Raw genomic sequence first — 13,646 nt, 5'->3', positions numbered from 1 at the left:
TACTTTTACTTTACCTTGAGTACATTTTTACTGCAGTATTGGTACTATTACTCCACTACTTCAACCTGCAGTCACTACTTTATTTTTCTCCTGTCTATAGGCATTAGAAGAATCAGTCCTGTGATTCTTGTCAAATGAAATCACACATAGAAGGTAAATCGCATCATAATGAACCTAGTCAAGACATGGGTCTTGCAGCAAACTGTTAGGAAGCATTAAAAGTGTTTAAGATGTCCAAAATATTTTCACGCTTGGTCCCAGAGACTGTTTAGACTGTTGGTCACTGATGAAAAGATGATACTGTATGATTTACAGAAATGGCCTTAAACACCCAGCAGGCACAAGACATCAAGATGACGTCAGATTGACGTTGTACCCTAATGTCATGGGGACGTTGCATTTTGTTTGGATATCGGATAGATGGCAGAACTCAATGTCAGGCCAACGTCATTGTCCAACCTAAAACCAACCTAACATCAATGTCTAATAATGTTACAGCTTGATGTTGTGCCGACATTATTACTATGAAGTCTATTAGATGTTGGATTTTGGTTGCCATACCTGACAAATAAATTTCAGTATTTGATGTCAATATGACATTGATTTAGGATGTTGGCTCAACGTTGGATTTTGGTGACTTTCTAACAACCTAAAATAAACCAAATCATTTGACGTCGTTATTGGACATTAAAATAACATTGTCCTTAGATGCTGGCTAAACGTTAAATTTTGGTCACCTGACACCACATTCTAAATCTAACCTAAAATTAATGTCTTATGAGATTGTGTGCCTGCTAGGCAATAACTAGGTGCACTACAGAATGTTACGTTTAAACACATCCCCAAATTACATGTAAACGCATCAGCTTTAAACAGTGTAATACTCACAACTCACTACTCCTGAGTACTTTGGAAAGAGCTACTTTTTACTCATCCTTGAGTAATATTTACAACAGTTACCTCTACTTACTGTACTTGCACATTTTTAGGCAAGTAATGGTACTTTACTTGAGTATGATTTTCCAGCACTCTTTCCACCACTATTAATTATATTATTATTATTATAACCACTTGAGTTTGTGCTCTCATTTCTCTCACTCCTCAAAAACAAGCATGAATGTGCAAGTCTGCAGCTATATACTATTAGTTCATTGCACTTTGTCTACTGAGATGCAAGTTATGTGTTCTATCTAAAAAAGGCCACAGTGGCTTCTTCTACAACAGCAAACCTTTATGATTTATGCGATAGTCCAGTTTTGGACATAAATCCAATTCACATCTTAGATTATGAAACATAGCTAATGGCTGCTGATGTTCAACTTTCCTCAGAATACATTGCTTTATGTTTTGAATTTCTTGAGTGTAAATAAATATTGTCATATTTTTATTTTTGGGTGAACTATCCCTTTAAAGATTGATTCCATTGACAAAACTGCAGCACAGCAGCTAACAAGAAAAGCAGTGGTATGGAAAAAAAGGTTTTATTTGTATATAAATATGTTCACTAACAAAATTATTAAAATTGTGTATGTGTCACATACAAAAGTCATTCATTCTGTCATTTTTTTCGCTTTAGTGCCTTTATTAATCAGGGGTCGCCACAGCGGAATGAACCGCCAACTCATCCAGCATATGTTTTACGCAGCGGATGCCCTTTCAGCCGCAACCCAACACTCGGAAACACCCATACACTCTTGCATTCACACACATACACAAGACCAATTTAGCTTATTCAATTCACCTATACTGCATGTCTTTGGACTGTGGGGGAAACCGGAGCACCTGAAGGAAACACACGTGAACATGCAAACTCCACACAGAAATGCCAACTGACCCAGCCGGGGCTTGAACCAGCGACCTTCTTGCTGTGAGGTGATTGTGCTACCCACTGCGCCACCGTGACGCCAATATTATTTAAAGTGTTAATGTAGTTAAAACTTAATGCAAACTTTTTCTATATAACCATTTCTTAATTTTTAATTGCTGGATATAGCCAAAATGGGCCAAGGTTATGCTTTAACAAGGTAGTGTGTTAAAATATATCCATTGTTTTATTAACATTATTGACAGTTATGTTTATGTGAATACAAACATTATCAAAGAATCCAGTGTGTACAATTCAGACCATTCAAGTGAATTGAACCTGCTCAGATAATAAATAAATTCAGGATCACGCTCTGTTTGAGGGCAAAGAAGAAGACAGATGTGTCTCAATCAGCTCAAATAACACACTGAGAACTCTTCTGTGACATACTGAACTTCCAAAGATTTACGTTTATAAATGAATAAGAATGCCTCTATCAAACAATCCTTCCTATATTTTCTTGACTTCTCTATCGTCACTTTTTCTTGGTATTTTTCAACTCCCTCCTTTCCTGTTCCTCAATACTGAATTCTTGAGCATGTCCTTACTTGTTTACAGAGAATTGTAGAATTCTGAGTGTGGGCACGCTTAGTACTTAAAACTCAACTCACACTGTAGCAGCTCTCAAAAGTACACAGGTGTGCACACATGTACTTGCTTAGGTGTGCATATGTATTTAACGTAGGCCTGACATTTGAAATTAGCTGAAATTTTGAGAATGCAAATCAGCTTTTATGTCAAGGCTTAAAAACAAACAGGTGTCTTACGCTCACTGACAGTCTTGAAAATTATTGATCATTGGTGCAGAATCAGAGAATGTAAAAGGAAAGTGTACCATTGTTTTTTTTTTTTTTTAATTCATTAACGACTTACAATGCTTAAAAGAACTTCATACATTTACTGCACACGTTAGTTCACCCACAAATGATATGCATAAAAACAGAAAAGAAAATCTAATTACCAGGCAGCACCTGCAGTCTTGAATAGGACTGGGTATTGCAATTGCCACAATATGATATATTGTGAATTATAAATGCGGCAAGACTTTAAATAACCCGAGAAACTTGCAGTCTGTGTAGGAGTAGAGAGCTCACAAATTTTACCTAAAATATTTTTATTTGTATTCTGAAGACAAACTAAGGTTTAGAATGACATGAGGTTAAGTAATTAATAACTAAATGCCATTTTTGAGGGTGAACTAAGTCTTTAAGAAGTGCAAAATATGTTCTCAAATGAACAAAGTATGCAAAACGGGTAAAATATCTTGACATAAAATACAACAATGAAGCTGAAGGACTTCTTCTTTCAATGTAAACATGCACTTGATTCCAAAGCAGTGGACTAGTCAGATCTCGGAAGTGCAGAACTCGGTTGCAAGTTTCTGTTTACAGGTGCACAGTGGCAGTGTCTGGATACCTTTGTGCTTTATGGTGTGCTTTTTATCCTGCATTAACTTTTCCTGAGTGCTGTGTCTTGTGTTTTCTGTAGCAAATACATGTTCTAGACTTGGTCTAGTACAGATTTTAGGCTGGAGGAAGAATAGGGACTAAAAGAAGATCTCAGGACTAAAATAAGGCTTAAATTGACCCTACAAAAATGCAGGTTTAACTATAAATTAATATAATTTGGAGGATTAATTAGAGTATGTTAAATGTAATTATGTGAAGACCAATGCTTACCAAAAAGCTAAAAGTACTTCTAGACAGACGTTTGATGAAATAAATCAAATCAATACTTAATGTGGGCTAATCAATATTTTCATAAACATAATTTTGTGTATTTGTTATGGAAATTGTTAGCATAAGTAGTCTTTAGCATTGCAAGTCATAATTCAAATTCAGTGAAAATTATTTAACTTTTTGAACCCGGGCTTTCATCTGTTACCCAAAGAAAACAGATTATGCAGGGAAATTTGTGAATTAAGACCATTACATAAATTTCCCTGGTGCTGCAACCCAAGCTATCTGATAAGGTAATGTTCTATGAGTATGATGAAGTATAATTTCCCAGGAGTCATAGGTTGCAAAGATGGGACACATAGTCCCATTAAGCATCTATATACTCCATACATTGAGGAATACAAGAACCGGAAGAACTGACCTTCCATAAATGTCCAAGGTGGCTGCACTCCCAAGTTACAGCTTTCTAACAATGTTAAAAACTGGTAATTGACTGCTTTTCTGTCTGAGTGAGAGCTATTGCAGGAAAGCAGATTTAAAAGCTAATCGTGATGCATGGAAAGTTCTAATCACACCAGTGTGATGTGCATGAAAAAGTTTAATTGATTTAAAAATATATATATTTTAAATTAAACAGCTGATGTGTGCAGTTAATTTTAATAAGAGGAGGTCTTGAAGCTATTTACTTCAAAATAATTTTTTTATGTTAAGAAAATTCTTTGATTGTACTCTTTTCAGCTGCCATTGCCATTACCTTCTCAGTTGCATACGAATCTAAACTTTTCTTGCTTCGTTCCATGTTTTATAGGCAACCTCAAATCCTCCAACCATTAACTGATCAAGTTCAACCATCTTGTAGGGCATCTCTTGTTTTGTGGATGTTGAAACTATTACAATACTAAATAATTATTTATTCTTTAATAATCAAGAATCTGCTTATGCAGGAAAAATCAGTGAGATGCTTCTGGCATATAGAAAACTATATGTCAACATATATGCCAGAAACGTATATCCCATATATGCCAGAAACGTACATGTCTCATATTTGCCGGAAACACATATGTCCACATATATGCCAGAAACATACATGTCCCTTATATGCCAGAAACACATATGTCCACATATATGCCAGAAACATACATGTCCCTTATATGCCAGAAGCATATATGTCCACATATAAGCCAGAAACTTTTATGTCCACATATATGCCAGAAACGTATATGTCCACATATAAGCCAGAAACGTATATGTCCACATATATGCCAGAAACGTATATGTCCCATATATTCCAGAAACATATATGTCCCATATATGCCAGAAACATATATGTCCCATATATGCCAGAAACATATATGTCCCATATATGCCAGAAACATATATGTCCACATATATGCCAGAAACATATATGTCCAATATTTGCCAGAAACATATATGTCCACATATATGCCAGAAACATATATGTCCACATATATGCCAGAAACATATATGTCCCATATATGCCAGAAACATATATGTCCACATATATGCCAGAAACATATATGTCCCATATATGCCAGAAACATATATGTCTACATATATGCCAGAAACATATATGTCAACGTATATGCCAGAAACATTTATGTCCCATGTATGCCAGAAACGTATATGTCCCATGTATGCCAGAAACGTATATGTCCCATGTATGCCAGAAACATATATGTCCCATGTATGCCAGAAACATATATATCCACATATATGCCAGAAACATATCTGTGCAAATATAAGCCAGAAACATATATGTCAACATATATGCCCGAAACATATCTGTGCACATATATGCCAGAAACATATATGTCCACATATATGCCAGAAACATATATGTCCACATATAAGCCAGAAACATATATGTCAACATATATGCCCGAAACATATCTGTGCACATATATGCCAGAAACATATATGTCAACATATATGCCCGAAACATATCTGTGCACATATATGCCAGAAACATGTCCCAACTGTATTAAAATGACAATGCTGTGAGGCTAAAGGATGCAAGGATGAATGATTTCACTTTATTACATTATTGTAGATTAAGGCCTATACTCCTGGTTTAATTTAAATCCTGTCCAGGAAGTGAAGTTATGTGAGCCTTGTGAGTTATGATTTTTCCCCACACTCAAAACTGGTCCTCCGCTTTTAATTCATCCAAGTGCAAACACATGCAATATAAGTGAGGATTGAGAGCACACACTCAACCACAAACACACTTTGAGCATACACCCGGAGCAATGGGCAGTTATTGCTTCCAGTGCCCGAGCAGCAAATAGTGATTAGGTGCTTTGCTCAAGGGCACCTCAGCTGGGTAATGAAGATGGAACGAGTGTGGTTCATTCACTCCCCACCTTCAATTTCTGCCAGGAATGAGAATGGAACCAGAAACCTTTGAGTTACCAGTCCAGCTCACTGACCATTAGGCAAAACTGACCCTTGTTTCTAATAAGACACTGACCCTATCTGATTTTCTACCGATTTATAAACAGAATAACTGGCTCTGTCATACATAATATGCTCTTTAAACCATACAGTTAGTCCTGGGGGTGTGTATGTGTGTGCTTGTACCCATTTCTTAGGAAAAATGTTTCCCTGCGCTTCTAAAACAAACACACGCACTGTGCTCTCACATGACTGAGAGAATCAGCCCATTCATGGCCCCTGTCACCACAGTGACCTCTCTGCTGACTGTGAGGGAGTGTGTACGGCATCCCAAAGTGTTTGTGTCCCCTGACTGATGACATCACAGTCTGCCACCAAAGTCTCTCTGAAGCACTTGTCACATGTAGTTGGGTGAGGGCCAGAGAGCTCAACTCACAAAAAACACGTGTCTAGACACAAAAATACAATGGCTGAAAATAGCATGTCATGTAAAAATATAAACAGAGTGAAAAAACAGATCTGATTTGTTCGTGTTATCTCTTATTGAATGGAAAACAGAGAAATGTGTTGACTCACAGATAATACAAAAGATACAAATGCCCTAGCTGAAAATAGCAGATAAAATTTTAATTTAGAAGTAGCTTTAGGAATGATCTCAAACCAAAAGACACTATTGTACAAGTTGGCAAACCACCTGAGGACCATTAACAGTGGATAGTATTTCCTTCTTTAAATAGATCCTAATTGAGAGCAGTTTACTGATGAATTAATGAATGTGTGTCAAAAACACAACACACAATGATATTAAAATTAAGAAGGATGTGTATCAGATCAAGTCAAAAGTGAAAATATTTGGATTTTTGTTGTCTTCTATTAGAACAGGGGTGCCCTAACTCGGTCCTGGAGGGCCGGTGTCCTGCAAAGTTTAGTTACAACCCCATCAGTCACACCTGGGCTAGCTAATCAAGCTAGACTTTCTAGAAACATTCATGCAGGTGTGTTGAGGCAAGTTGGAGCTAAAATCTGCAGGACAACGGCCCTGCAGGACCAAGTTGGACACCCTTGTATTAGAACATTTATTTTCTATATCTGAAAATAACAGTTTGAATGTTTATTTATGTTTAAATGTTAAACATAAACAGTTTAAATGCTTATAGATGTCACTTTAGGAATGGTGACAAACTTAGTTTGGTCAAAGACCATTTACATTGCATGTTACTTTCAACGTTCAAGTTTGGAATTTTCTGGAACAAATATATTCACAATGCGCTTTTAGTGTCATGTGTTATATATAGAGTATAATGAGTATTAGGCACATGCAGGGGTGTGTGGTAGGGGTTCCTGGAAATAAAAAGCACTTTTTTCTGGGGATAATTATTACTTTTTTTAAATACTCATAATTATATAATATATATGTAAGGGTGAAATGGTGGCTCAGTGGTTAGCACTGTCACCTCACAGCAAGAAGGTTGCTGGTTTGAGTTCCAGCTGGGCCAGATGGGCCCTTCCCGTGTTCGTGTGGGTTTCCTTCGGGTACTCCGGTTTCCCCCACAGTCTAAAGACATGCGCTATAGGTGAATTGAATAAACTAACGTGGCCGTAGTGTATGAGTGAGTGTGCATGTGAGTGTGTATGGTTGTTTCCCAGTACTGAGTTGCCGCTGGAAGAGCATCTGGTGTGTAAAACATTTGCTGGATTAGTTGGCGATTCATTCTGTTGTGGCAACCCCTGATGAATAAAGTTAATAAGCTGAAGAAAAATGGATGAATGCATTTATATGTTCACGTGAGTTAAATTAGCAGCTTTATATTTAACAGCTTTCCTTGTCAATTTTTTTTTACTAAATATCAAAGTATATACAGGTTTTAGTTCACCTGCTCCAAGCAAGCTTTGAATCAATTTTCAGTAGGCTAGATACTAATAATTAGTCATTCAAACATCTTTGAGCCTCTCTACTTGAGGTTGGTATCGCATGTCTGTAGTTCATTCACCCGAGTTTGTAGTTCTGTGGGCAATATTAGTAGTTAAAGTATGGATGGTTTTACACTTTGATTTTTTACCGGAAATAGAAGCATATCCGGCAACCTTTGGTGTATTTCAACATACTATGGCCTGGGACACAATAGTTTTATTATGCAAATTGGAATGCAGCAGAAGTGTGTGTGAAACAGGTGTTACTATCTGACCGTACTTTAGCTAGCACAATGTGATCGACAGAACCAGCAAAGTAAATTTGATAAAATTTGAGAGTATTTCTCTCTCGGTTTTGCAGTGTTTTTTATTAACACATGAATAAATTAGGTAGGCTACCTATAGACTATCCATTGACTTCCATAGTAATTTTTTCTCACTATGGAGGTCAGTCCCTCCAACAATCTTCAAAATATTGTATTATTTTGTTCAACAACAAAAAGAAATCATAATAGATTGAAAAGGGAAAGTTTTCCCCAAAATTTGCTCACCCTCAAAGTGTTTCAAATCTTTCCTTCATTCATTCCTTCCTTTTCTTTACGGCTTAGTCCCTTTATTAATCTGGGGTCACCACAGCAGAATGAACCGCCAACTTATCCAGCACCTATTTTATGCAGCGGATTCCCTTCCAGCCGCAACCCATCACTGGGAAACATCCATACACACTCATTCACACACATACACTACAGTCAATTTAGCTTACCCAATTCACCTATACCGCATGTCTTTGGACTTGTGGGGGAAACCGAAGCACGCTGAGAAAACCCACGCAAACACTGGGAGAACATGCAAACTCCACACAGAAATGCCAACTGACCCAGCTGCTCGAACCAGCGACCTTCTTGTTGTGTGGCGACAGCACTACCTACTGCGCCACCCGTATAGAATCTTTGTGTTTCTTTATTTTGTTGAACACTAAAGATATTTTTATTGAATCCCAGAGTAAGAAATTAGAACAAGTAAAATATCCATAAATGGTTGCGTGATTTTCTGTTTTGAATGAACTCATTTGAATGGCTTTTTGAATTCAGTTTTAAATCTATTTATTTATTAATTTTTATTTAAAAAAAAAATCCTCTTTTCTCCACGTGAGACCCTGCCCCAGCCCGTAAAAGGTCTCTGCACGTCCCCGAGGTTGTGAACAGCCTGTGGGCGTGACTTGTGGAGACTGAGTGCCTTCATTACTCATGTCAGTACAGCTTTTGAGTCATTTAGTTCAGCATTATGCCATTGCATCCGTCTACGACATTAAGCCACGTTATATGGATTGTCAGCTTAACTTGTAAAGGAATGTCATGCAACTCACCCTATTTTTTATATCAAGAACAACTGATGTGATTCCAGCAGGCTAGATAGTGATTTCCAGTAGAAACCCATTCTTATTCTTTGCAATGTTTACTAAAGCGAGTCAAAGTATTCACTTAACCAAACGAACATCAAAATCTGATATAACTCTATAAAACATTTATCAAAGTAAAGCACTGGGGTTTGATACACCAAATCTGTAAAATCTAGTCTGAAATCTTCATAGAAACGTAATTTTATGGAATTAACAAACCTAGATCATGAACTAACCAGAAACAAAACTCCTCTTCGCGAATTTGACGTTTTTGTCAAGGTTTACAATATTATTTAACCGGATATAAGCAAACTAACACAGAGGCAATCAGCACTTGATATCAAAGAAGAAGCCGTCATGTGAGGATCAGTGCAATCTGACAAGTCTAGGGCAAACTGAAACCAATACATTATAAACATTACAAACACAACCGAGTACATAATATTAAATGACGCAAAAATAAACTCACCTTCCGTACAGAGTGTTCCACTGGGCTCAAATGTACGACACCAGTTCTGTGTGATTAGCGAAAGAATGAATGTTAAAAGTTTACTGCGATTTAAACTCCAAAAAACATCGACTTGAGATGTAATCACGACACGACGAAAAAAAAAAATGAACGAAGCTTCCCAATACCGTCTCTCCTTCGACAGGTGAACTGATTTGATCCGCTTCCTGCTTCTTTCAGCTGGCTGAGCGAAACAAGCGATCGCTCAGTTTTTTCCCTGTTTGCTTTGAACACCCTCCCTTTCCACACGTATCCGCTATTTCGCGAACAGTTCAGCTCACAGACACTCGAACCTAGCCGTGATCTCACCCGGAAATAGTCATAAAGTAATGCGATGACAACTTATACAGTCGAGAATGTTTTAATGTATTGCAAATATCTTCTCGCAGAACTCCTCTCCTAGGCCGTAGGCTATGAACTGCGTGACTCTCACTCAGCTTGCGCATTCCTCCATTCCGCTGGGATGACGGTGCACTGGACGTATTGGCTGCCTGGTGTAATTGTTTCACTTTTTTCTTAACAGCGTTCGTTTGTTTGGGCATGAGTATTTAAACGATTTCGGTTAATTTGATTTGTCTAGGTTTTAGTTTAATTGTTAATTTTATTCTCCTTAGTAATTAATGGGTCATAATTATTTAATAGCGTAGGCTAGATCAGTTCGTCAAATATGTGGACAATTGAAAATTATTAGAGATTAGACAACTATAAAAGTTCTGCTCATTTTTATTAACCAAATGGTTATTTTTTATGTTCCCAAGCTGTTACTCTCTTTCCTTTTTTAGTTCTTCAAATGACCTGGTACGCCTTTTTATTTACGGCACTGTGCTGTCATCTAGTGGTAAGGCTAATTTCCATCTAAACCTAAATATTATTTTGACTTCATTCAGCCTCATTCTGTATAAAAAAAAATTAATATTCATTTTATATTTAATTTTATTGCAGGCACCTTTTACTTCGTTACTGACACATTTCGTTAGACAAACAAGAATGATAATGCACTTTATGAAATAGGGAAATTGTTAAAAGCTTATTTCTTTCAGAACAATATCCATTAAGTTTACAGACAAGTTTTTCTTACCTGTTAATTTTTATAAACTTTTGAAGTGCACTCTAAAACGTGAATGTAAATGTAATTACAGTAATTATTTGAGTCCCTTTAATTTGCTTTAGATGTTTCATAAATCTGGCCTGGTTGAAAGCACTACATGTGACAGACATTACATGAATTCAGCCAAAACCGATAATTCAATGAATGTATTTATTTATTATTTTGTCGTAATGAAATAATTTTAAAACAATTTTGAGTATAAAAAAATCTATTCAATTTGGATCAACTGATATTTTCTTTTTGCATTAAAGAGATAGTTTGCCCAAGACTTTTTTTGTCATTATATTTACTCTCATGTCATTTGTTCTAAACCTGTTTCTTCTGTGGAAAACAGAAGAAGATATTTTGAAGAAAGCTGGAAACCCGAAATCACTGACTTTCGTATGTTTTCCTACTTTAGAAGTCAGTGTTTATGTTTTCAGCTTTCTTCAATCTTCATCCCACAGATGACTCTATACATGTGGAACTGTTTGGTATGTTTATATTTATTTAGAGAATGACAATATGTGTTCATAATAATTTCACTCATGTTGTTAATGTATGAAAGATGCTTATGTGATTATTGTAGACTAAATGGATCCACACTTTTTTTTCTTTGTAACTTAAAGGGGTAGCCCGGAAAACAGTACTTCCATTTTTCACTCATTCCATTTGATTTCATTAAACACTTTGTTTAAGGAATATAAACCAACCTAACTACTAATCGCATCATCTTTAACTAGACACACATGACACTTGAAAGGAGCCCCCATGCCTAGTGCATAATAATGGCTATCATAACATAATTTGAGAACCTTGGCCAAGTATAAAATTGCTTGTACTTTTTTTTGTTGCTTAATTAGATTTGAGGTGTTTAAAATACTCAATCTCAGGAATGACTGTACTGCTGTAATTAACTATGTAGATGGAGGTTTGAAGGTTATTTGCTAATTGTATGCTTTTTAAACATATTATCATATGCTGAAATAAGGAGCATGGTATCTTAACATCTTCTGTAGTATTTTGTTGTTGTTTGTAGTCCACAGAATTAAATAATTTAATGATAGTTCTAAAAAAATCGAACAGATGTTAAAGCTAGCATATGTTTGATTTCTGCATAACGTTTCTGATTCAGATTCAAATGGTCAATAAATCATCCCCTTAGAATTATAAAGTTCTATCCGACATATTTGTCAAAATTGAGTTATTCACATATTCTTATTAAATGACGACTTATTTACATTATGGGATGTTTTTTTATAAGTTGTTTACATTTTAAGACTTTTTATTTAAAAACAAATGTTACACATATACTGTTTGCTATATGGAATGCAAAAACTTTGAAGCTCAATATCTCCAAATCATTCAGATTGCAGATAGAACCTTATAAATCCAAGGTGACAAATGTTAAATCTTCATGTTTTTTTTCCATTGTGTTGTTTACTAAAAATATAATATAAAACCAATTATATGTTTTTGTATTTTATATCTTTTTTTATATATATCTTGAAAGTGTTTAACATGCACAATGTAAAGTAAATTACATACAACTGATAACATTAGAATGACCTTGGTGACAAAGGTCGTTCTAAGGTCACTGCTTTATTTCAGCAAGAATCTCTTGTCTTCATTATCTTCCAGAGGGAAATGACACATCATTTATTTTTAGCTGACCATTTCTGAACCTCATTATAACATTTTCGTGTTCCTTCTAGGGTGAAAGGGTCGTCCATACAAATTGTGTGTATACATTTCCTATTTACAAACGAGTGTGGCATATCATAACACACCCCAATAATAATCTTGGCATAGAGATGCCTATTTAATGTCGTCTATTGTTCATCAAAGGTAATAACACAAAACATCACGTAGGGTGAATCTTCACTCAATGTCCAATTGTAAATGGAGAAAAAATATAAAATGAAACCACTGACCAAATTATTATGAATTCTGACAAAAATCATGTCCTTCATAACAATTGCCGGATTTTGTGCAAATCAAATCTTCGACTATTTTCCTGTGCATAGAAAACACAGCTGACCCTTCTCCCCTTTTTCAATAGACGAGGGGCACGGGAGCTCTTGGAAACCACTGCGTCCAGTTTAAAGCTTTCCTAACAATCTTGGGAATTCAATTGTGTGAAAACCACTGGGAAACCGACAGCATGTGTCGTGACGCGAGGTCAGAACAGCGGAAACCTCAGGAACATCATACATATTCTGGGCTGAAGAACTCATGAATTAGTAATCCCAAAACGTAAGGAATCTTGTGCTGCGTCGTTGTGCATCGCTGCCACAAAGTAGCCTACTGTATTTTCAAAAAAGAATAATTTGAACGATTCTTTTTCTTTGATTTAAATCAGTTTACATCAAAATCATGACATCATAACAAGGACAATTATATTTTAGAATTAGTGCTGACAAAGGGGACGCGTGCAACAATAAATATTGAGAAAAATCAAATAAACCGCACAAGCAAGGCTTTAGGCTTATGTTGACCTATAATATTCACAATTAAAGCAATCAAACTGCATTACAAATTCGAATTATGTTACATAATGTGTAAAGTATTGACCATGCACCGAACACTTGAAACTTGATTTAGTCGTAACTGGGTGCAAATCATTTGGCATGCATAAACTTTCTGACTCTTGCCTTTCGGTCAGCTCCGCACCTAAATAGGAAGCGCACCATTGGGCCGGGCATTTGTGTTGCTCAACTTCGATTAAATTTTTTTAGTATTCCTAATTGTGCTCAGCATATATAAATACACATCTCATTATA

The 13,646-nt window shown here is 36.0% G+C and overlaps 1 protein-coding gene across 2 annotated transcripts in view; it reads right to left on the bottom strand.

Moving 5' to 3' along the window:
• The window catches only part of pik3cb (phosphatidylinositol-4,5-bisphosphate 3-kinase, catalytic subunit beta), a 96,970-nt gene extending 86,999 nt beyond the window's left edge, over positions 1-9,971 (bottom strand). For both annotated transcript variants that reach the window (XM_005157466.6, XM_073924378.1), the window contains exons 1-2: positions 9,905-9,971; positions 9,738-9,783 (exon numbers count right to left, since the gene is read on the bottom strand). The gene's annotated coding sequence lies outside the window, so the exon portion shown is untranslated. The remainder of the gene's footprint in view (positions 1-9,737; positions 9,784-9,904) is intronic.
• Positions 9,972-13,646: the final 3,675 nt, after the last annotated feature.

This window comes from Danio rerio, chromosome 15 (genome assembly GCF_049306965.1).
Source record: "Danio rerio strain Tuebingen ecotype United States chromosome 15, GRCz12tu, whole genome shotgun sequence".
NCBI classification, from domain to species: Eukaryota; Metazoa; Chordata; class Actinopteri; order Cypriniformes; family Danionidae; genus Danio; species Danio rerio.
Note: the sequence above shows the minus strand (reverse complement) of the source record. Positions and strands in the feature narration are given on the sequence as shown.